This window comes from Ambystoma mexicanum, chromosome 3q (assembly GCF_040938575.1).
Source record: "Ambystoma mexicanum isolate Mex_15411 chromosome 3q, UKY_AmexF1_1, whole genome shotgun sequence".
In the NCBI taxonomy this organism is placed as follows: Eukaryota; Metazoa; Chordata; class Amphibia; order Caudata; family Ambystomatidae; genus Ambystoma; species Ambystoma mexicanum.
The window spans coordinates 1000685621-1000709827 of record NC_090926.1 but is presented as its reverse complement, the minus strand read 5'-3'; positions in this window follow the sequence as shown (position 1 = coordinate 1000709827).

The following is a 24207-nucleotide window of genomic DNA, read 5'->3' as shown; positions in this document are numbered from 1 at the left end:
GGGCTGCAAAATAAATTAGAGACATTTTTGTTGTATTGTAGAAAAAATAACCTTACTATAAATCCCTCAAAATCAAATATCCTGATACTGTCTTCGAAAAAAAAGATTCGGAAGTTTCGGTGGCACTTAGAGTCCTCTATCATTCAAATTGCAGTCCAAATAACCTATTTGGGATATAATCTGGCAAACAATTCATCTGCACTTTTTTGGCAACGTGCGATTGCAGAAAAAGTGATACCTTTACAGAATCAAATGAGAATTATTTGTCGTAAACTTTGTAAATTTTCTCTAAGTCCACTATTTGAATTCTATTCAAAAAAAGTTGAATCTATCATTCTTTATGGTTTGGATATGAATTTAAACGATCTAGCAAGCTTTTTGAATAAACTGCAAGCCAAGCTATGGAAAACAACATTATGTCTTCCTTCTTCTCTTCCGAATGCAATACTTCGTCATGAGCTAGGCTTAAACTCACTGGCAGCACGTTATAATTGGCGTCTTCTGAAAACTTATTTAAAAATGAGTTTTCCAGAGGAAAATTCGCTGTATGAGGACTTTTGTCTTATGCTAAGAGCATCGCAGCCGAGATCTATTGCTGATTTTAAGCAGCGTATATTGTCTGTCCTTGAAAGTATTAATATCTCTGCTGAAGATCTTCAAAGCAGATTCCATATTGCACATAAGCGTGTTTTTTTGAATGACTGGGCAGAGACTTGTACTCAAATATCGAGCTACTCTTCTTTTTCTGAATATGCACGTTTTAGGCACGCTCAGGTACCTCGGCAGCAATATCTCATTCTTATTCCGAATGCTGAAACTCGTTCAGATTACATGCGCTTTCGACTGGACTTACTGCACACGAAAGCAAGAACGAAACATTGGGGCACCAGAGATAGAGAAGAGGTTGATTAGTTGTAGATTTTGTAAAAAATTTGAATGCACAGAGACTTTGAAACACCTTTTTTTGTTCTGTACAGTTTTTGAAATGGCGAGAGTAAAAAACATTTCATTATTCAGTACTACTAATACCCACATGGGAAGAGAATTAATCTGGACCCGTTGTATGTGGGGCTCTAGTAATTCCATAATTTTGGCAACGGTGCGATTAGTGAAAATAATTGAGTCCGCACTTTCTTTTCTGTGTTGATGGCAAATGTATGGTTGGGACAATTTTAGGCCGTTGTTGAGTCCCTGTGTTTTTGCGCTTTATGTTTTTATGTTTGATGTGTTCATATGATGTGATGGGTTTTGTGGCCTTTGTTTAAGTAAAGAACATGTTTGTGGCCAAGGAACAGTAAGGGAATTTAAATGTTTGCTTTATGTAAATGTTAGTTTTTAAATAACATGTATTAATGTGAAATGTAATTGGTTGTAATTGTTGTAAATTAATTTTGTAAAGATGCGTTTGCATCAAAAACAAAATAAAATATAAAAAAAAAAAAAAAAAGCAGATTCAGGCAGATACAACGCGGTTGTTTTACGCAATGCCGCGTTGTTTCTGCCTGAATCTGCTTTTCCATTTGGGGCTCTCGGTCTCCCCGGGAGCCCGAGAGCCCCAAATGGTAAAGCAGATTCAGGCAGACACAACAAGGTTGTGTTGGAAAACGCTGCATTTTTTCTTTCCAAGTTTCTCAGGCTCCTCCGAGCCGGAGGAGCCTGAGAAACTTGGAAAGAAAAACCGCAGCGTTTTCCAACACAATAACGTTGTATTTATGTTTGCGGTCGCTTCAAAAGCGACCGCAAACATAAATACAACGTTTTTAAAGCTGCGGTTTTATTTCTAAGTTTTCCGGGCTCCTCCAGCCAGGAAAACTTAGAAAAAAAAACGCAGCTAGTGCTTATTTTTTGTAAAAAAAATAAATAGCACTTACCGAGATTCAGCTGCAGCTTTCCTGCTCTGGTCTCCGGTCCGCGTCCTCCGAGTCCCGGCACTAATGAAGGGAAAGGCACCCATTGGTAGACTTTGTTTACTACAGCTGGCTGGCTTTTCCTTCATTAGTGCCGCAAAAGCAAAAGCCAGCACAGGAGGGCCTCCATTTCACAAAATGGCTGCGCCCCTATGCTTGCTTTTTCGAATTTTGAGCTTGAATAGCTCAAAATTTTACATAGGAAGTTTTAAAACGGAGGATGCTAGTATTTTTTTTTTATGTGGCCTATCTATTTTTTAAATAAAAATTTTTACTAGACCATCCCTTTAATTCCTCTCTAGCTTCTGGTGGCAACTTTCTTTCAACCTGCCTAAGTGCTGGCTCAACTATATCCGCAGTATCTACTGTTTCACCGGAAATGTACCAAGTGGTGTGTAAATGGCAAATGTGAAGGCTAGCATCCTTCTATACTTTGTAATTGGTTATTTATAACGCGCTTAATACCCATAGGTTTAAATTCCTTTACAAGATAAAACTTCTCGACAATTTAATACAGATAACCAAAAGTGCTGGTTAGAGATGCAAAAACGAACGTTGCGTCCTTCACAATCCATGCAGTCAGGTAAAATGCGTACACCTGAGAAAATTTTAAAAGAGATGTCATTGAAAAGCTCTGGATCAAAATGTAATTGAATATTCATGTATGTAACGCTTTTACACCTGTGAACCATTACTCTACTGTACAACTAAGTCTCCGCAATGTAACCGTATTCTCAATTTCAAGCGCCCAATGCCAGAGGGCTAGGCGCGCTATATAAATGTAATAAATAAATAAATAAATACATTGACACCCAAAACATCTGACATGGCTTTAACTAACGTTCTTTTATAAGAGTTCTTGTTGCCACGGGTCAGACCTTTAAAACACAGCATCAAATTACTTTCCCTCCATCCAGCCAGTGGGTCTTCACGGTTAACAGCCATCCCACTGCCAGATGTATCTGAGGACTTATGCGGGCGCTGAGGACTCGCTTCCAAAACCCAGAGCTTCGGTTGCTGTGCCGTTTTGCGAAGTTTGTCACCCCAGAGATGGAACATGCAGGTGGCTCGCAGTTCCGACCAAAGGGGGGTAGCTCGTGGTTCATACACTGTGGACCAGCAATTAGTGCTGCTGCTCGTAAGAACATGGAGACCTGGACCATTCTGGCCCAATGACTTTTCGGCAGAGCCGTATTTGATATTGTCCAAGGTTTTGCCCCCTGTTGGTCTTGTTAGATGAACAAGTTACTTTCTTACCTGGTAACGTTCTTTCGATGGGATGGTCCGACGACGTATTCCATATCTATGACATGTAATCACCACAGCTGTGCTGCTTCGGAAACTTTTTCGGCGTCTGCGTCCTGCGTTGATGACGTCGATGCGCCGTCGTCGAGGACCTCCTCCGACGTCCGACGTCATCCGATGTGATAAGTAGGACGCACGACGCCCATAGCCTCAGTTGTAGTTTTTTCCCCCAGAACGTGTGACATAAGTCAACTGCCAGTCAGACACAGAGCCTTGCGGAACGTAAGCTGCAATCGCAAAAGAAATTCTGCAGCGGGGAAGGCCGGGCGGGAGCGATATGGAATACGTCGTCGGACCATCCCATCGAAAGAACGTTACCAGGTAAGAAAGTAACTTGTTCTTCGAGGGGATTGGGTCCTCCGACGTATTCCATATCTATGACAGACTCCCAAAGCAGTACCAAAGCAAGGAGGAGGGAAAGAATTTAGAATCAAAATGTAGAATAGCCAATCAAATAGCAGAGCAAAGGACCGCCTTGCCAAAGGCCAGATCCTGTGCTCGGATGGAATCAAGGGAATAGTGACGTACAAATGTATGTACTGAAGCCCAGGTGGCTGCATCACAGATGTTGAGAATAGGAACACCCCTCTGCAGGGCAGTAGACGCAGCCATACCCCTGGTAGAATGGGCCCGCAAGCCAGCCGGTGGGTCCTTACCCGCCAAACGGTAGCACTCCGAGATGGCCAAAACAATCCAGCGAGACAAAGTCTGTTTCGTCACAGCTTGCCCCAAACGCTTTCCAGCATAACCAATAAAGAGTTGATCATCCACTCTGACCCGGGACATGCGTGAAACATAAAAGCTTAAAGCTCTCCTAGGATCAAGCCTATGGAGCCTCTCCTCTTCCTTACCAGGATGCGGAGGAGGATAGAATGCCGGAAGAACAACCTTCTGGGCCAAATGAAATTCCGTCACTACCTTCGGAAGAAAAGAAGGACGAACTCTAAGGACAACCCTGTCCTTGTGAAATACAGTGAAGGGAGGCTTAACTGAAAGTGCCTGTAAAGCACTCACTCTGCGAGCGGAAGTAACCGCAACTAAAAACACAGTTTTCAGAGTTAACAGCCTCAAAGGGCAAGAATGTAAAGGCTCAAACGGAGCACCCATAAGAAACTTAAGAACCAGGTTTAAATCCCAACCGGGCACCAGGAAAGGTGACGGAGGAAACACATTAGTGAGCCCTTTCAGGAACTGTGAAATCAAAGGGATTTTAAAGTAAGAACACTCTTCAGACGAGCGTTTAAAGATGGACAGCGCCGCCAGGTAACCCTTAACGGTACCCACTTGCAAGCCCCTGTGGGCCAAAGAAAGTAAAAAGGACAGAACCATGGGGATGTCACATGCAAAAGGATCCACATTCTGAACTCTGCACCAGTCGCAGAACTTACGCCAACGGCAACGGTACAGAGACTTTGTTGCCGGCCTTCGGGCCGAAAGCAACACCTCCATCACGTCCTCAGGGAGGTCCCAATCCTTATACCTCAACCTTTCAGAAGCCAAGCGTGAAGGTTGAGGGATCTGACCTCTGGATGGAGAACCTGACCCCCCTCCAGTGAGAGCAGATCGTCTCGGTAGGGAAGACGACGTGGAGGGCAGATGGATAAGTCGAGAAGGTCCGGGTACCACGTCCTCCGAGCCCACGCCGGGGCAATGAGGATCATGCGGGAACCGAACTTCCGTAACCTCCGCAGCACTTGCGGGATGACGGGGACTGGAGGAAACGTATACAGCAGCGGGAATGACCACTCCACCACGAACGCGTCTCCTAAGGCTCCTTCTGGAGGAAATTCCTGCGAGCAAAACCTTTCGCACTTCCGGTTGACACTGGAGGAGAAGAGATCCACTTGAGGGGTCCCCCAAAGGGCGAAGATCTCCAGGAGAATCTCCTGAGCCAACTCCCACTCGTGAGAGATCGCGCTCTGCCTGCTCAGAGTTTCCGCCGTCACGTTTTCGGCTCCGGCCAGATGAACTGCCGAGATCGAAACTTCCTGCTGGATGGCCCAGAACTCGAGCTGCATCGCCTCTCTGCACAGAGGAAGTGACCCTGCCCCCCCCTTTTTGTTGAGGTAGTGCATGGCCACTGTGTTGTCCGTCAGGATCAGGACATTCTTCCCTCGCACAGACGGCAGAAAAGCCTTCAGGGCTAGCCTGACGGCCCTCAGCTCCAACAGATTGATATGGAGTCTGGACTCCGACGGAGACTAACGACCGCTGACTGTCAGCCCGTTGGCATGAGCTCCCCATCCCGTGAGGGATGCATCCGTCACGATCGTCACCTCCGGCCAGGGAAGCCAAAATGGAGCCCCCTTCATCAAGTTGCCTTCGACGGCCCACCACAGAAGGTCCCGGGCGACCGAGGACGGCACCTGAATTGAGTCCGACATCCTGCCGGAGGACTGCGACCATTGCGTCTTGAGTGCCCACTGCAAAGATCTCATCCGCAGGCGAGCCTCTGGCACCAGAAGAATGCAGGATGCCATGAGGCCGAGCAACCTCAAGAACTCGAACGCTGGGAGCGTCTGGGCATGCTGAAACTTGTGCACCATCTGCTGAATGTGAAGAGCCCTCACCTGGGGAGGAAAACACTGCCCCAGGGAAGTGTCGAGCACTGCTCCGATGTACTGGAGCCGCTGTTGGCGTCAAATGGGACTTCTTTAAATTGAGGGAGAAGCCCAGCCTGTGAAGGGAGCGACAGGTGATCGATAGATGATCCAGGACTTGCTCGGGAGAGCTCCCCCTGATCAACCAATCGTCCAGGTAGGGGTAGACGTGAATCCCCCCTTGCCTGAGATGCGCTGCCACCACCACCATGAGCTTGGTGAAAACCCTTGGGGCGGAGGTCAATCCGAACGGCAGGACCTGAAACTGAAAGTGCGAGTCGCCAACCGCGAACCTCAGGTACTTCTTGTGCTTGGGATGGATCGGCACATGGAAGTAAGCATCCTTGAGGTCGAGTGACACCAACCAGTCCTGAAGCTGAAGGGCCTGGAGGACTTGAGAGAGAGTAACCATCTTGAACTTGTCCTTCCTGAGGAGTTTGTTCAAACCGCGCAAGTCCATGATGGGTCTCAAACCCCAGTCTTTCTTCGAAACCAAAAAATAAGGGGAATACCATCCTTTGTTCCTCTCCGCTACAGGCACCAGTTCTATGGCGCCTTTCTCCAGCAGGGCTTGAATTTCCTGCGCAAGGAGCGGATCCGGACTCTGCAAAGAGAGGTTCCCCGGTGGATTGTCGCGAGGCCTGTGCCGAAAAGGAAGACAGTAGCCGTGGGTTATGATCTCCAGAACCCACACATCTGAAGTAATGGCTTGCCACTCTACAAGATGCTGCGCCAGCCTTCCCCCAACCGGCGAACCATGGGACATGGCCTCACGACTGAGTGGGAGCGGCTGCGGCGTTACCTGAGGGCAAAGAGGCAACTGCCCGAGCGGCCTTGGCACCACGGGTACCCTGACGTCCACCTCTGGTACCCCTGCGTTGGCCTCTTTGACTGCCAGCTCCTCTCGCTTTACTGAAGGATGAGTAATAGCGAAAGGAACCACCCCTCCACTGCTGTCCCCTAGGACGAAAAGGCGGAGGTTGGCGAACTGCAGCGCCCAACGACTTCGCTGCAGCTTTTGAGGTCTGCAACCTCTCAAGGCTCTCGTCAGCCTTGCTGCCAAAAAGGTGTTCACCATCAAAGGGCATGTTGAGGAGCCGGGACTGCACATCAGGAGCAAACCCCGACTTCCGCAACCACGCACACCTGCGTATCACGGTGCTCGCCGCCATGGACCTACTGACGCATTCAGCCAAGTCCAGACCCGACTGAACGGACTCACACATGGCATCCTTACCATCCTGGACCATAGCAAGGAAACCATCCCGTTCATCCCCTTCGGGAATATGTTCAGCCGCTAACGCAACACAGTTCCACAGAGTGTGCGTGAAACGTGACAAGACACAAATGGAGTTGGCCGCCTGAAGCGCCATACCACCAGAAGAAAACACTTTCTTCGCCCAGCCATCAAAACGTTTGTCGTCCCTATCAGGAGGGATGGTAGGGTACGACGCCTGCTTTGCCGGGGCCGTGGCCGCCTGCACCACCAAACTTTCCGGAGTGGGGTGCCTGGTCAAGTAGCAGGGGTCGCTACTGGCTGGACGGTATTTACGCGACAAGGATCTGCCCACCGCCGGGAGACTCTCCGGAGCAGTCCAAGCCGCCGCCACCCTTCTCTGTAAAGCCATATGGAACGGCAGTACCGGGTCAGTTGGGGGACCAACATCAAGGATGTCCGTCAGATCATCCTGCACAAACTCCCCTGGGGGAGCAGACCATCCCAGATACTCAGACACCCTAGCCATAAGGCGCCGGTACGAGGAATCGGCATGGGAACCAGGCTCAGGCCTGCAAAATTCCACCTCCGTAGAGGTGTCCAGTCCACTGGCATCATGCAGTGACTGCCTCAAATCGTCAAACTGACTATGGCCCGAGACAATTACATCTGGCACCTGACTAGGAACCAGGCCATCAGAATCCTCATCCGCCTCCGAAATATATTCCAGGTGGCGAAAAGGCACCCGAGAGTGCTTGCTCTTAACCAGAGCCTTCCTAGGGGGTACACCCGTGACACGGGGCACCTCCGACACGAAAGGCGTCGATGGCGTCGAGCGAATCGGCGCCGACGCCGAGAAAACCGGCAACGGCGCCGAGAGGATCGGCGTCGACGTCGAGGAAATCGGCGTCGACGTCAGATGCAGCGCCTCCAGTATCGGCGGCGTCGACACAGCCCTCGAAGCCGGAGCCCCGAGCGTGTCCCTCGACGACCTGATCGTCGACGGCCTCGACGACGTCCTCGAAGCCGGAGCCTCGAGAAAGCCTGTCGACGCCCTCGACGACTCAGACGTCGATGTCTTCCTCGAAGACTTCACAGGAGCACACGGTCTCGAACGCGTCGAGGACCGGGACCTGGAACGGGTACGGCGAGAACGAGCCTCCTTGTCCGACGGGACCGCTCCCGTGACTCGTGCCGACCACTCTTGCGAGCGGCGTCTCTCGACCTCACACGGCCGACCCCACTCGGGGGCGCGGACGGCTGAGTACCCTGCGACTCAAGAATCGCCAACATTTTCTTCCCGAAGGAAGCCCATTCCTCCGGCGTCGCACGGCTGGTGGGGTAACCGACGTGCCGTGCAGAATCCTCGGAAGAGGACCTGGAAGGCGACCGGTGACGGCGCTTCCGAGAATGCCTCGAAGAGGCAGAGGAGTGGCGAGACCCACTCCTAGAAGAAGACCGACGAGACTTCCGACGATTACGCGGAGAGTCACCCCTCGAATCATCCGTCGAAAGCCCCGCCGACTTCGACTTCCGGGGCTTGGACACCCGACCTACCGACAACTTCTTCTTACGTTCGCGTAAGGCTTTGGACGTGAGCGACTGGCAGTCGATACAGTCATCCGTGTCGTGGGCCTCCCCGAGGCACCAGAGGCAGGCGTCGTGCGAGTCAGTCACCGACATCTTGGACCCACACTCCCCGCACTTCTTAAAGCCCGGACGCGGGGTTGAAGACGAAGTGGAAGACATCGCCGAAGGAAATTCACAAACGAACAGGTTCGAAGAACCAGAAAGAACAGAACTCCAAAGAGTCGAGGCTTAGAACCGAGAAACACGAAGCAACACGTTCGCGGAAAAAACGGAACTGAGGCTATGGGCGTCGTGCGTCCTACTTATCACATCGGATGACGTCGGACGTCGGAGGAGGTCCTCGACGACGGCGCATCGACGTCATCGACGCAGGACGCAGACGCCGAAAAAAAGTTTCAGAAGCAGCACAGCTGTGGTGATTACATGTCATAGATATGGAATACGTCGGAGGACCCAATCCCCTCGAAACCATTATACAGAGTGCGGGCACTAAATCATGATCATGCACGCCCAGCACTGCCAGCTTGTTAGCGCTAACTAGCAACGAAGTCAAAGAGCCAATAATGTCCGAACATTAGTCCATCTTCTCAGCATCTTTCTCAAATCCTGGAGTATGCTTAGAGAGTTACTCATTTCTGAGACAGCAAATGTGAGGCAATTCATACAGATCTGAAGAAAATGAGGACTGAGATGAACGTGAAGGAACACGACTGAACAGACTAATTAGAGTCTGAATCTGTTGGCTGAGGAGGCGAGATCATCTTCTCCCTTTCTGGACCTTCTTTATTTATTTTTATTGTTCATTTATAACACGCTTAATACCAGCGAGTTGTTTCTAAGGGCGGGATCGGCGGGATTCAAACCTGTGTTGTGCCGCATTGTCTTGCTTCCAAGGCAAACGTGTTGCCCCTGAGCTATCCTTCCTCCCCAGGGTCAGTCTTGTATTCTTTTATTGCGTCACTACTGATCACAGGGATATCATCAAAGCAGTCAACGACAGCATTGGGAAAAGCCAACATAGCTGAGAATAGCCATGCGCCAGCGTGACCACTGGCCGAAGAAATAGACAGGCATGCAGTAGTATTACTGACCACTACTCCAGGTAACTGGCTCTCTCGCTCCAATATACCAGTGGATGCCAAGGTATGGTCTAAACTCTCTTCTCTTCTCCTGCACTCTTTCTGCAAACAGTTTTCCACATAATGACAATCAACTGAGCATTCTAGAGCCTCTGGGATTGATCTGTTTGAAGGAGCTTCAGAGATGGAATGCGTTAGGTCACTTAGAATAGTTGAAGGTTCACGCAAGACTAGGACTGGCATCGTAGGGCTATCTCCCCTATAGGAAGGAGCAGCAATTTCCCGAGCCGTGAATGATGAGAGATATCAGGGGATGCCAGTACTAGTCATTGGGGGGGAGCAGAGCAAAGGGAAACTGCTGATCACATACAGAGGGTGGGAATAGTATACTGGTATTGTTCGGCTTCCTGCCTGACCCCCCACTAGGGTGTTTCATCTTCTTCATGGCCTCCACCACCCTTCCCCCAAACAGCCATCTACCGTGTAGGGCAAGAGAAGGGGGTGTGCACCCGCAGACAGCAGCGAGTATGCAATGTAGAGTCCTAGCGGGTCGGGGGAGAGAGGGACCGTCACTTGCACATCGGGACACTCACTCACCCGCCAGCCACCATGGGCTGTCAGGATACTAAGGTTACCAAAGCGGACCATGAGAGAACGTCACTCCAGCTGACATTAGCGCAACTTCCTCAAGTGAACCCGGTACCTGCAACAGTACCTACGACAGGCCATTCGAGGAACTCACAGAAATATCGAAACTCACTTCATTATCACCGCCAGCAGCCACCACTGCTACCGTGGTGCACCTGTTCCCTCTTGATTCAATACAGGATGAAAGATCTTTCAAGGAATGGACCACCAGGTGTATTTTCGGCATGATCGCACAATGTCAAGTCGCACCTCACTACCAAGGTCGCTTCCAACAACTGCAATTTGTGAAAACTCGATTAAGCAAGAGCACAACCCGCTAAGCTTGAGAGCATATGTCCAATCATAGCCCTATCATTAGCCCTATCAGTTGGAAAAAGGGAAACTCTACCGTGACTGTATCAACGAACTTAAGTCGTTTTGGGGATCCATCAAACTTGCCTCTACCCGAGGTACAAAGTGCTAAGGACGACGAGTATACTCGTCCTTTTTGCATAGACCTGATTAAAGCTCAGCAGTTAAGTGGTTGTAAGGCCTGACCATCATGGGTAACCATGCTGATTGAGAGTGTCAAATCCTACCTTTAGGCCTTAGCCCTCAGTAGGGCTTGTACCGTAGCGACAAGCTGTTGTATTTGGTCCATATTATCTTTTTCCCCTTGATGTCGAAATCTGTCAGCGATTGGACATACCAGTTGTTGACGGTTTCAGTTTTGTTTATAGAAAAGTGGTCAATCTTGGATGGTAGCCACAACGTTTCAAGTGAGAGCATGATGGAAACAGGTGACCTTTAGGGAAATGACCAGAAAGGAAAGTGTCAAGGGGAAGAAACCCCTTTTTCAAAAGCAATACCATGAGCAAATGAAGATGCCACTGATAATCCAAGGGGGAAGAGAAGAAGCTTCCTGTCTGATTAACGAAGGACTGATAAATGGAGGCCAGAATGATAGCTTCTTCACACAGGACAGACGAGGAGGAAATAGAAAATGGTGAAGTTCCAGGAAAGGAGCCTGGAGCAGGGAGAACAGACGGGTCAGCAGGGCAATAGAAGGGGAGCAAAAAACAAGGGGGGTCCTGGGAGTCCCTTATCCAGATTCTTTAGCTCATTATCTTTCACAGAGAAGACATATCCAAAACATATCAGTCTTTGTCCTGCCCTAGGGCAGTCCAGCACCGAAATGCTAGGCATTTCTCCTCTGAACAAGAGTACCAACAATTAGGTTTTCCATAGTGAGTGTCTTGAAAGTTACCCAAGAAGTTGTGATTTTGCAAGATGAGATGTGTAGTGTGCTGTCAGTTGTAGCATTGGTGTCTATGTGTTGGCGGATCATTCTGATCTAATTGATGAAGCTAGAGTTGATGACCCGTGGATTTCTCAATGGAGTGCGGTACGGATGGGTCGGGAAGAGGGTTGTTGAAATACTTGATGGCTTTGAAGAGGGCTCTGCTATCATAGTTGGCTTTGGCTATGGAATTCTGGTAGTAGTTGACCTGGAAACATCCAAAAAGCCTGCAAAAAAAACTTGAATGGGAGATTTAGCCTAATTTCAGCCGTTTGAAAATTCCGAATGCCCGAAAAGTTCGACCAAATCCCCGATTCCGTTCTAAGGGCTGCGAGGGTGTCCCCCGCACCCTTGCTCACCAGATTGTGGAAAGTGAAAGGGAACAGGTGTCGCAGGGACACAGTGAATCGGCAGCACACCGCGAAGTGTGCCACTGCAAGGTATGTAGGCCAAGTCGGAAATGTTCAAGGGGATAAAAGGGGGAAAAATAATCTTCAATCTTTTCTCCCTCGTACATTTCCATCACGGTATTCTAACCCCAATCCGTTGGCCTTGGTAGTGGTGATCAGTCGTCTGTGAGTAGCACAGAGTTCCTTGAGTTGGGAGAGGTTGGATGCACTGCAGGATTTTCACCAAGTCTTCTCTTGTTTTCTGATGGTACTTTTGTTGAAGTTGAGTTCTTAGGTATACTAGGGTGAGGAAGGTTTAAGCTTGAGGATGCGCTGTTTCACTGGGGCATGGCGGTTGATGTTGGTTGTGAGGATGGTCATTCTTGGAGGAGCGAGTCACAGTCCTGGTTCATCAGAGGTAAATCAGCCCATATGAAGTGGAGTTTGGCTCTCTGCTGCGAATCTCCCTTCCGGTCACCTTCCTCAATGATTGAATCCCCTCAAGGCCACAAAAAATGGCAATCGGAGGAATAGGGGCAAGACTCTTGATTGGTGCACCCTGAGCTATGCAGGCGTAGTAGTCCCATTCTATGGCATGACAGGAGGCTTCATATTATGCATTTCAATCTTTACTTCTGAACCACAGCAGCAAAGAAAAAACTTTTACAAACAAAAAGTTTCAACAACAGAACTAAATAGAGTTCAATGTCAATGTAAGGGGGACTTCCCAATCCATCATGGAGGACAGGTCATGTCCTGCAGGAGACCAATGAGTAGGGACCCTCCTCTATATATGTCCTTTACTCTAATCCCAACTCCTCTTACTTTGCTGCTGGCACCACAGCTAAGTCACTCCTTCTAGTTGCGCTTTGCATGGCACATCAGGTATTATGTTACATAATGTTATGTTATATTATGTAGATGTTTATAGTACATGACTACTGTTTTCTATTTCATAAACAGTTGCTTGCTGCTGCAACTTTATTATGAGTGGTTTCTTTCCCCTTTGTTTGTTTACCCAATGCATGCAGGCCTGTCAGAAGCTCTGGCTTCAGGCCCGACACGTGTGGGTTTGATACGCTCTAGCAGTGCTGGTGTCTCCTCGTCTACATGCGCGGGGAAGCTTCAGCTTCAACTCGACGCATGTGGACCTGTGGGTTGAGTCGGGCGGCCCGTTCACTCCGCGCCCTCCGTGTGTGTGCAGGCCTGTGTGGGAGCATCGGCCGGCCCGCTACATGTCGCGTGTGCGACTACTTTGTGATTTTGTGCTAGTTTGGCCCGCCCACTCCTTCCCCATTGCGTGCGGGCCACTTGGAAGCGTTTGCTTCAGGCTCGTCGTGCATGGGGGATATTTTTACTATATATACTTGTGTATATATATATAATTGTATATTATATATTATGTTTTTATATTTTCTTTTAACTATTTTAATATAATATACTTGCGTATATATATTCCTCATATATCTTCATAGCATACATGCAGCCCTCCTGTTTTAGGCGGGAGACTCTCTATTTTCTCAGAAAAATATAGCTATTTTTTCTTTATCCCCGTCAAAAAAAAACAACAGTGACCCCAATGCATTCCTATGGGAAATGTAAGTCGCCAATTTCCCTGGGGAAATCTCTCTCCCATGGGTCATGGTCTCTCCGGTTTCTAGTCGGACCGGTGTACCTTCCACCCCTGCCCCAAGTGCAAGCGTTTCAGAAGCTTTTGCTTCAGTGGGGGGTGGGGAGGGTGTTTTCCCATCAGTATGGTGGTAGGATAGCTTAGCGGCTACATACTTGTCTTGGAAGCAAGATGACACTGACTGCACAGGTTGATCCTAGGTCCTCGCTTAGAAACCTTTGGGTATTAAGCGTGTTATAAATCACATTGATACATATTTTTGATTTGGCACCACTAGTTCGCCTTGTAATAGGCGTACCGTGGACTGCTCAGCTTCAGGCCTTGCCTGAATTATGGTGCAAGGTTACCCCCTCGTGTGCTGCTTGGTGCCACATCCTTCTAGGGTGAGCAGCTTAGATATGCGCTTGCGCAGCATATTTCCCTCTGTTACGGCGAAAATAGGAGCCGTGTGTGAAAGGGGCTTTAAATTTCCTTCTAATAAAAGGAGAAGATTATTATAAGCACATGTGGGGGCCCTACCTGCCTACCCAGCCATTTGTACTGCAGACAGTTATCATTGGACGCTGCTTGGTCAACACCTTTTTTCTTCACAAACTCCCTGTAGGTTAGTTTTAAATTAGGTACAGGACAACTCAGTCCATCCACTTACTTTAAAAATGCCTTCCCCTCTTTCCCCCCTGCCCCTCCCAGAGTAAAGGGTCAGGAAAGCGAGATGGGCAAGTTTCAACGATCCTGCCCTGATTCTCATTGGGTCAGTCTATATTTATTCTTGTGATAGTTCAGAAGACTGAGTTTGCCTCCGGGGAAGCACAGGAGAAACTTGGTTCCAGTTGCTAGGGAGGAGGGGGGGGGTATTCATTGATCATCTTTCTTTCTTAATAAGGTGACCCTCATTCCAGGTATCGACCACTTCATGGTATCCTTTGGTCCCAAACAAAAGGGACACACCTCAAAAAAGAGGGTGGATAAGTTCTGGAGGAATGGTCAAGGCAGGTTATTGGAGGTGTGGGGTCCTGTCACCCGAAATTTTGGAACTCGCCGATAGCCTGTTGAGGTTTAAGTCCTGCGGGATTGCCACTAGGCTAGGTTTTGATTGTTTAGAGCTTTACCCCTCAGGGGAATAGAGCCTGCTTCTTTGGCTGCTTCCCCCAGAAATCTACCCATTTCCGGCGAGGCGCGTCAAGAGGAGCGCACAATTACTCCTCTGCTCGAGGAGTACAAGCAGTTTTACCCTAAAAGAAGTTTTGGCTCCATTGGAGGGGGCATGCCGGCTGGGGTCCTGCTAGACTCTAGGGTACCTTCAGAATGTCTCATGTGCTAGAGGCTTTTACTCTTTGTCCATTTTTTTCTTGTCTCTCCCCCTGGTGTCCAATAAGGGCAAGCAGGTTTTGATGAGTCACGATAGCTCTGGTCCCATTACCTGAGGGGGGGGGGGGGCTTCACCCACTCATTAACTTACAGGTTTTAGCATCTTTTGGGTAGTGTATCATTACTGCAAGTATAGGAGGGTTGGTTCTATTCATCGACTCCTTTTCTCCCGGCGGATTGGTTGATTCAGTTGGACCTCAGGGATGATTACCGGGTCCCTGGGATATTTCCTCCTCATCAGGAGTTTTCGTCTTCAGTTCCACTGCAGGGCTCACACTTTCCAATATCCTTCCCTTCAGTTTGGCCTCCTTTTTCATCAACCACTACTGCTTCAACAGGGTATTGACGATGGTGATGTTTCTCCTCAGGTCCTAGGGATTTGGATAATTCTTCTTGGAATAGTTAGCGGCGTCCCTGCTACAGTCATGGGTTTTGTTTTATTATAGTACAAAAGGTTTAAGCAGTTAGATTAAATCATCTTCCCCGCCCCGTTACAGGACGATATAATGCCCCAAGAACAAATGTCTTCGCAAGAGTGTCTTCCTCGCAGTTAGGGTTCTGTTCCCGAGGTCGGATTGGAGCTTATTATCCAGGAGTAAATATCCATGTTACGATATGGATGTTTTTTTTTCTCCAGACCTTTCCGGGACAGGAGCAACTTGATGTTGGTCAGGACTCTCTCTTTGCCAAGATTTGATGTCTTTGGGTTCTGTTTCAGTGATTATTTTGCCTCGTGAAGTATATGCTAAGTTTCCCCGGCGCTACATTTGGAGTAGGGATCTCTGTGCACTGCCTTCTGACTTTTTCCTCCAAGATTGGTTGGGTTCCCCCTTTTTCGTATGTGTTTCTCCTTTGTCTTGATAGCAATAGTCTTGTTTTGGGTCCGCAGGCAGTCGACAACGCTAGTGTTGGCCTTTTTTCCGAGGGTGTTTTCCCTGCCCCACTGATACTGACAGTGGATATTGCAGATTTTGTCCCTCTCCACCCCGTGGCCTCTCTCCATCCCGACAAGTTGTTTTCTTTCAAGCTGACCCTTCAGGATCTTCTCTCCCTTAGTTATGTCAAATTTGTCATCTCTTCCTGGTGATTCCGGGGGTTTCTTCACAGGACTTTATCTGTGTCATTAGGACTTAGGGGCAACCTCTGATAAATCAGGGTACCCTTCAGCTCGGAACCGCTGGGTTAATTGGTGTGTGGCTCAATTTTAGTTTCCGTTTTCTCCCTTACAGTAGAGATAGGTAACTCCTGGTGGAGTTGTTTAGGAAGCAACATTACATGTCGGGAAATTCATTTCTCTGCCACTATCTCAAAGAGACATGTTGTCGCTAAGAGTGGAGTCAGTGGATAAGCAGTCCTTGGTGCGCAAGGTCTTCTAGTACATTGGCATTATGCTAGGTGTTTTTTCTTCTACGGGGATTAGTCTGTCTTGTCCTTCTGATAAAGGTTGTCTATGCTATAACGGTTTTCCGAGTCATCTATATGGGTTTTGTTTCTGTTAAAAATATATAGATATTTTTTCTGGTATCAGAGCTTTTATTTGGACTATATAAAGGTTTTCGCCTCAAGGGGTCACTTTCTTTATTGCCAGGAGGAGTAAGTGTTTGGTTTCCTTCATCTCTTATCCAAGTTGTTCCAGAGATTTTGATGTATGGGTAATTTCATGTTTTAAAAGATGAAGTACAGGGGCGCTTAGCCTCTTAATACCTCTCAGCTGCTTTCTTGTGGGAACATTATTGCGGGGTCCCTTGCCCCCCTTTTGGCTATAGAGTAAATACATTACGTGAAAAGAGGGAGTTAATTACTCCTTGGTTCTTCAGTTAAGGTGCTATTGTGTTTACAACATTCTCCTGGGAGTGGTCTTGGTGCAAAAATTATCAAAGCAGCTGACTGGTAAAAGGAATCATCATTAAAAGCATTTTATTTTATCTCAAGTGTATTGATCATGTTGGGGGTTAATGTAATGCAAGGGCTTTAAACTTGCATAACATGAAACCTCCTGTCATGCCATAGAATGGTAAATCCCACTCACTAACGTGACGGGGGGTTTAGATTCTATTAAAGACAGGAGGCGAGTATTATCCCACACACCCACCCTTTTGTTTCTGTTTCTTATTCCAGTATGTTCTGTTTCATATTGTTTCAGCTTTCGGGTGAGAGGTCCTATCCAGAAGAGTTTCATCGTAGCTTCAAGTTGCAGAGAGGTTGAGATCCCTCCAGTTTCGCTGGATCCTTTTCTTCGCACTACGCAGTTGGATTGTTACAATGGGTGTCTGCTGCAAGACAGCTGCAGAAAGAGGAGTTGGGATTAGAGTAAAGGACATGTATAGAGGAGGGTCCCTGCTCATTGGTCTCTTGCAGGGCATGCATGACCTGTCCTCCATGATGGATTGGGGAGTCCCCCTTACTTTGACATTGAATCCTATTTAGTTCTGTTCTTGAAAGTTGTTGTTTGTAAAAGTTTTTTCTTTGCTCATGTGGTTCAGAAGTAAAGATTGAAATGCAGAATACTCGCCTCCTGTCTTTAATAGAATCTAAACCCCCTGTCACATCAGTGAGGGGGATTTACCATTGCAGTCTGACATAGGGCAGGAGAAAAGTGGCATCGCACAGCTCCCTCGTAGAGCGTTTAGTGCCATGTTTGGGACTGACAGAGTATCCCTTCACTGGCCCTAGACCGCCTTTTAGGCTAAGACACTTCTGTCCTTGTCCCAGAGATGGAATTTAATGACTCAATTGTCAACCCAGAGGAATCCTCAGTTTCATGCTCTGGTGTGACATCCAGACAGATTTTTTTAGGTTCTGATGTGAGGTTCAGGCGGTTACTGAGGTTCATAGAACAGCTAAGCCCAAAGGTCAAAATTAGGCTATGAAGCAGCACCTCAGGAAAGATCTTGGTGTTCGAGCTAATATGCAGTAGCGGTATTGTGTGGACGAGAGGTGGTGCTTACTGTAGCACTAACCAGAATCTAATGCGCGTCGCAAGAAAGGAAGGGCCAAGATGGGCATCCTGTGGGGAAAGAAGTGTCTGGCTGAGTGACAGCTGGCACTGTGGGAGATTTAGCACCAGATAAGGTACACTACACCTCTGCTGCGACCCCCCCCTCCCCCAAACATTGGTTTGCACCGTAGGAAAGTACATGTTAGGCGGGGAAAAGTTCAAATATATTAATATTTTTGGCTGGATATTGGTCCGTCTCCCGCGAAAATCGGGAGATTTGGTCGGTCTTCAAGGTGTTTTCGCTGCCAAACTGCATGTCTACACCGTTTTCCAAAGCTCTGATTTCATAGCATGGGCCTCCCTATATTTCTAATACAATGGTGCCACCCTATGGCAGAAGGCAGAAATTGCATAAAGTGGAGAACTCGTTGGTTCTGTTATGTTTGGTATCGCTAGCCGCCTAAAAAAAGACCCAATATTGCTACAGGTAAAACAGAGAGATATATCTGATAAGGGGGTTGGGAAGCAGTCACTGGTTGCCATGGCAACTGACAACAATTAAGGGCATGAAAAGGTCCAAGTAAAACTAAGCAAGCCCCGCGTTGATTCGTTTTCTGAAGCTGGTGTCGCTGTCATAGAGCTCCTTCCTCTTCTAGTGATGAAGAGTGGAGGGGCGGTGTCGAATGATGCAGTGGCGTCTTGGTGTGGAGTGATGATGGTTTGAAGGCATCGTGGGTGGTGTCGAGACAGGATGTGGGGCGGAGTAGTGATGTAGTTTGGGGGGCGGTAGTGGACTGGTGATATGGGAGTCGTATGGAGAGAAGTGTGGTGGTGGGGTGGAGTGGTGGTGTCGGTGGGGAGGGGTGAGATGAGTTAGTGGACATGGAGACAAATAAAGAAAGCAGAACAGGCCACGCTCCTTTGCAGGCTCTGGACCTTGCCTAGAAAGGGGGAGGGGCAGATTGAGGTGTTGTCTAGACTCAGCGATTTACATAAATCTTGTATCTGCTCTATTTAATTTTAGAATGCATTGTAATCACGAACTAGTACCGCATGCTAGGATCTATCTCGAACGATGTGAGATGGTGTTCTTGAATATTGGACATTTGAACTGATAAGTGGCACTACTACAAAGATTGCTTCTAAAATAGGTCAGTGTAAATTCAATTTTGAGTTACTGATGAAGTTTGGATCCATTTTTGTGAAGATTCCATTACTGGAAAGGAGGGCCAGAGACAGCGATTTGCGTAAGGCAAACCAGAATTTCTACAAGCTAGTGAACTAACCCCTGGTTTGAGAGGAATTAAGACCTGCCATTTTGAGGAGGTTGCAGGCAGAAGGCAGCACTCTGCCTTGATGTTCAGACTGGTGCTCAAACGGGAAAGGGGTGTTACCACACGAGCCTGTTACATGTCTCACCTGACAGAGCGCAGGATTTACATTTAAACAATCCGGAATGTAGCAGCAGTGGCAGAGGGTAACATCTTGCCAGGCCATATCACGTTCGGGGAAAGCTGCTCACCTAAAACGATGTATATGCCTTCCCCAGCTCACCACTCTCCCCCCTCTCCTATTCCCACGTAACTATGTATAACTCTTACCCGAAATTCTGCCAGCATTCTACTGTACTCTGCAACAGCGCCTCGATGCCCATGGGCTGTGGTGCGCTTAATAAATTAATAAAATATACCCCCTATGACGAAGCCAAAGTCTTAACTGCTGGGCTCAGGTGTTACATGGCCCACGCCTCCAATGATTAGCATCACTTGTGAAATGAAATAGCCCCTGAATTAAAGCGTATCTAATGGGCTAAAGGACAGTGCAATAGCCGACATTGGAGTTATACTTGCCTGGGATGCCCCAAGGGAGAGTGGGATAACACAGATACCTTTCCGCTAACGCTTCAGTATCTGCTTGACCTACCAATGGCAAAATCTTGGACTCTCGCTGTAGATCAGTGCTTTCTTGTGAGGCAGCACCTGCTGTTGAAATGTGATGGACACATGATGTCATAATGTGCACCGTTGGTATGTGATGTGAATATTTAATAAAGAAAAAAAAAGGACGGTGGAATAGCTATTTTTCCTCCTTGGCTCAGAGGGAGGTACGTTGGGAGTGTTTGATAGCACAATTGCTTAATGGCCCCACCCACGACGAGGTTTCAAAACCGGTCATCCAGCTCCCCCGCCCCTCAAAAAATATTGAGTCTTCTTCTTCCCCAAACGGTGTTCCTATTATGGCATAACTCCTAGATGTTTGGAGAGGCGGACAGCCCAAGGAACTGCATGCAGATTACCGATGGAATAACCCTCCCCCCAACATTCGCCTTTTGTGGTAGCCTTGCCCGAGGACAGGCTATATTCTTTAAGAGGGGGTGAATGGGATAACAGTAGCAACCGAAACAGCAATAGTACTAAGACTAAAAAATAAACAAATGTCCAATAAAGATTCTATAAAAATATTAATAATTTAATTAAACAAACCATTATGCAATTAGCCACCCCTGTGAAGAGAGCACAGAAAACGCAGAACATATATGTGACAGCACTCTGGTTATTGGCCAAGGAGTGAAACTGAAGACATTGCAATAATGTCACTCCAAAAAGGATATATCTTTAGAAAAAGGTGCAAAAGGGGGCTTTATCAGTCACTGTGTCACAAAGGTGGACCCGCTGACTGGGCAGCTAAGCAGTACCGTATTCTGTTCTTGGGTGCCTCAAACTGGGATACTTGGTGAAAGTGTTGCGAGCGAACTGGAGTGGGCTTCAAGTTGGCTTTGAAGTGGAGCTCTGTGTGGTTCCATGCAGCGTTCTAATAGTGCAGTTCAAAGGGTCTGCAGGGTCGATTTGACGGTCGAGCTGGTCCAAGACGATCAATACTGCTGTGCCAAGTCAGCGAGTGACACATTGCTTCCAGTGGTTAAAAGCTGAGGATTGTGCGAAAGTTAATTGAAGATGCAGGGGCGCTAATGATTCTGCAGCAGTGAGTTGATGTTTGCAGCAAAGTGCCTACGAACATGACTGGTGTGATGGAGCACCAAACCGATTTGATTGGTGAAAGCAGGAGCTTGAGAGTGCCATAGAGAGTGCTCTCAAAACACTCAAATGGATCACAAACACTCAGTTTGAAACGGTGGAAACCGATGCTTTGGGAATCTCAGACTACTGCGAGTCCCTCTCCAGGCGCTCAAGAACAAGGTGCATCTGTTTCACTCTTCACTCTCAGTTCAGGGAGCTTGGCTGGCACCTGCAGAGGTTCCTTCAGCTCCAGTGAGCAGTCTGGTTCCAGTGCAGCTGGCAGAGTAGCAGGCAGTGGGCCAAACAGCAGTTAACCCCAAAGTTTCCTGGGGATGGTTAGGGGACAGAGCTCGCCTTTACCTTGAATGCACCTTCTTGAATTCTGGCAGAGGACTTTCAATGAACTGCACTCCCAAAAGTGTGCAACAAACACTTCTTGTCTTGTAGAGAGCCCAAGAATGAATCAAAAGAGTGGAACCCCTTCCTTATAAAGGTAAAAGGGCACAGGGGATTGGACAACAGCAAGCCTACTATAAGGGGTCCAATCCCTGACACTGTGACAAGTGTCCTTTGCCTACTTGCATCATATCCATAGTCTTTTCTTTTGCAGAAAGTGGAGGGGACAGGAAGCGAAGAGAACTCCAGAGAAAAGCAAGATGGAGAAACCCCCCTCAGTTCCCTTCTGCCTTCTCAGGCTGGTCTAATGTTGCCCCCATCTCAAGCCTGTAGCTTCAAAGGCCCTTGGGTATGCAACACCTGCTGGGAGGCAGGCCTTTGTTATGTGTGTGCCTCTTCGAAATATGATTCCCAGGAGATCGCCTGGTGAAAGCTCCTGCACTTGAGAGGTGGTGCTGCCCTGCCTCCCAGAGAATTAAAAGAGAGCAGGTGTCTGCCTATTGCTGCACTTGTTGAAGTGGAGACAGGCAGGCTATCCGTAAATTCACCTAGGCTTCACATAGCTAACCTGGATTCACAGCGTCAGGAGACTGATGAAGCAGGGCACACATGTGCACTATGTTTTTGGCATAGAGTTGTAGGCAAGGGGGGTCCTAATTAGCACATCTCCCGTTCTGAAATTATCATCCACATCATTTTATTAATTGAAAATCAAAAAAACCTCAGGCTGGCTTTTACCCCATCAGATGGCAATCCTTCACACACAGTCTTGTGGGTGTTTGAGTGGCCCCATACTTCTTTCTTGGGTTTGCATTCCTTTGACTATTGTTCTCTGCTTGCCATTCTTGTTTCCTATGAGTGGAGCGAGGAGAGCCGAGTGTACAATCTGCTGCAAAGAACTTTCTTACTGCAGGAATTGGTTGCCGCGAGGACCACTTTGTGCAAGACACTGTGCCCTTTAAATTAGAACGCCAGCACAGAGCATATTGAGCAGAGCGAGGACAGACAAGTATGCAGTCTGCTGTTCTGCGTATGGCCATGAAACACTTGTGTAAGAGCGCGATACAAATAAAATATATCGTACGCGGTGTCTATTTGGGTAACTTAAAGTGATCAAACGGTAAGGTGACTCCTATATTCCTCAAATCCAGCATAATGTATTTTTTTGCGCAGCAAGTCTGGGGACGATCCAGATCACATTGATAATTCGACTCCTGCTGTCTCCCCACCCTATTTTGTCTGGAGGAGGGAGTGAATTGACCATAGACCAACATAGGGAGCTGGCGTTTACTTTCCATATCCCCACTCCATGATTATACGCTAACCTTCAATAACATTTAAAAAAATAAAAAAGCACAGATTTTTTCCAGAACTAGGAGTGCTAGTGGGGGGTGGAGGGATTTACCCGCATCCTTCACCAGATTATCTAGTGAGTTATCCCCTTTGAAATCGAGAGGTCCCCGTGGCGGACTCAAGTACAAAGGCACGTTTGTGGAAACCTTCGCTGACCTGCATTGAAACACTGACGTGTCCAACCCCCGCTGTGACTAATGACTTTCTTCCTTAATCTGACACTCTGGCTTTATTTACATCCCTGCAGGGTGAAAATCAGAACTCTTCCTCTGATTCATCCATGTCTACAGTGGAGTCACCTTCAGCATTTGATTCAGTCCATCAACGCCCCTTGATTAGCGGCATTACATTTAGCTTTAAACTCTTTCGTGAAAGTCTGAGTTGTTACAAGAAGAGGTCAAAAGTCACAGTATGGAGCTTGTTGGTTTACAGTTAAACCGGATGAATGTGTGACCCGTCTTCAAGAAAGCTCAAGACAGTACCTCAGAAGGATCCAGATGAGCCACAGAATCCTGGGTGTCAGTTGATGTATTCAAAACTATGCTTAGAACCAGACACCCCTTGCCCAGGTCTAGTCATGAGGGAATTTGCCAGACTAAGTGCTCTTCCTTGTAATGAGGACGAGGATTTATTATCTGCCCCTTCAGTTATTTGTCTTTAGTCTGCTGGTAATACTCTGGATACACAGTTGACATCCCGAACACACTCAAAGGTGCAGAAAAAGACTAAATAGAAAAAAATGGGACAAAATAGAAAAGAAATTCCTATCTAAGGTTTTTACGCACTCTGCAGGATAGGTGTTTTACCGCTTATTCAGTGGAAATAAAGCTTTGTTGCTTGCTGGTCGCCTAGCTCCATCAAACAGTGATTTTGACAAAATAAAAAAAGAAGACCATAACTGCTGAGTGTGGATAGAGTGCCCCTGCGGGCTCAGCGTTATGTGCTGATGCCTCCTCACAGACAGATCATGGTGTGAGCCGCCCTTCCATTAACCTGGGTAACACATCTGTGCACAATTCCCACAAGAGACGTACCTGTCCATAACTCTGGAGGAGGAAACGGCAATATGGAGTTTGGCCAGTCCAGTTCCGAAGATTTTAACATAAGATTTCTAGGTCGATCCCCATCTGTGGGTCTGGAATTTTGGGGCACCAGACCGAGCTGAAGCAACTAGTCTCATATTGGAAGCTATGTTTCGTAATGAAGATTTGGTCACATTAAATCCACAGGCACTGCTGTCCATCTTTTGCAAGAATCCAGCACTGCAACTAGACTCTACGACAGACATTGCACTAGTGCTTTCATATATCCTTGCCGTTTGGAAATGGAAATCCCTTCTGTTATTGTCCATTCCCTGCTTTTATCGGCAACAGACAGCGTGGTGTTGATCTATGAACCCCCAGTTTGAATGGTTCATCAAGTTCTCACAATGGCATGGAGGGGGCGTACTATAGTTCAGTTTCCTCCTTCCCAGATTAGAATTCTTTGTGAT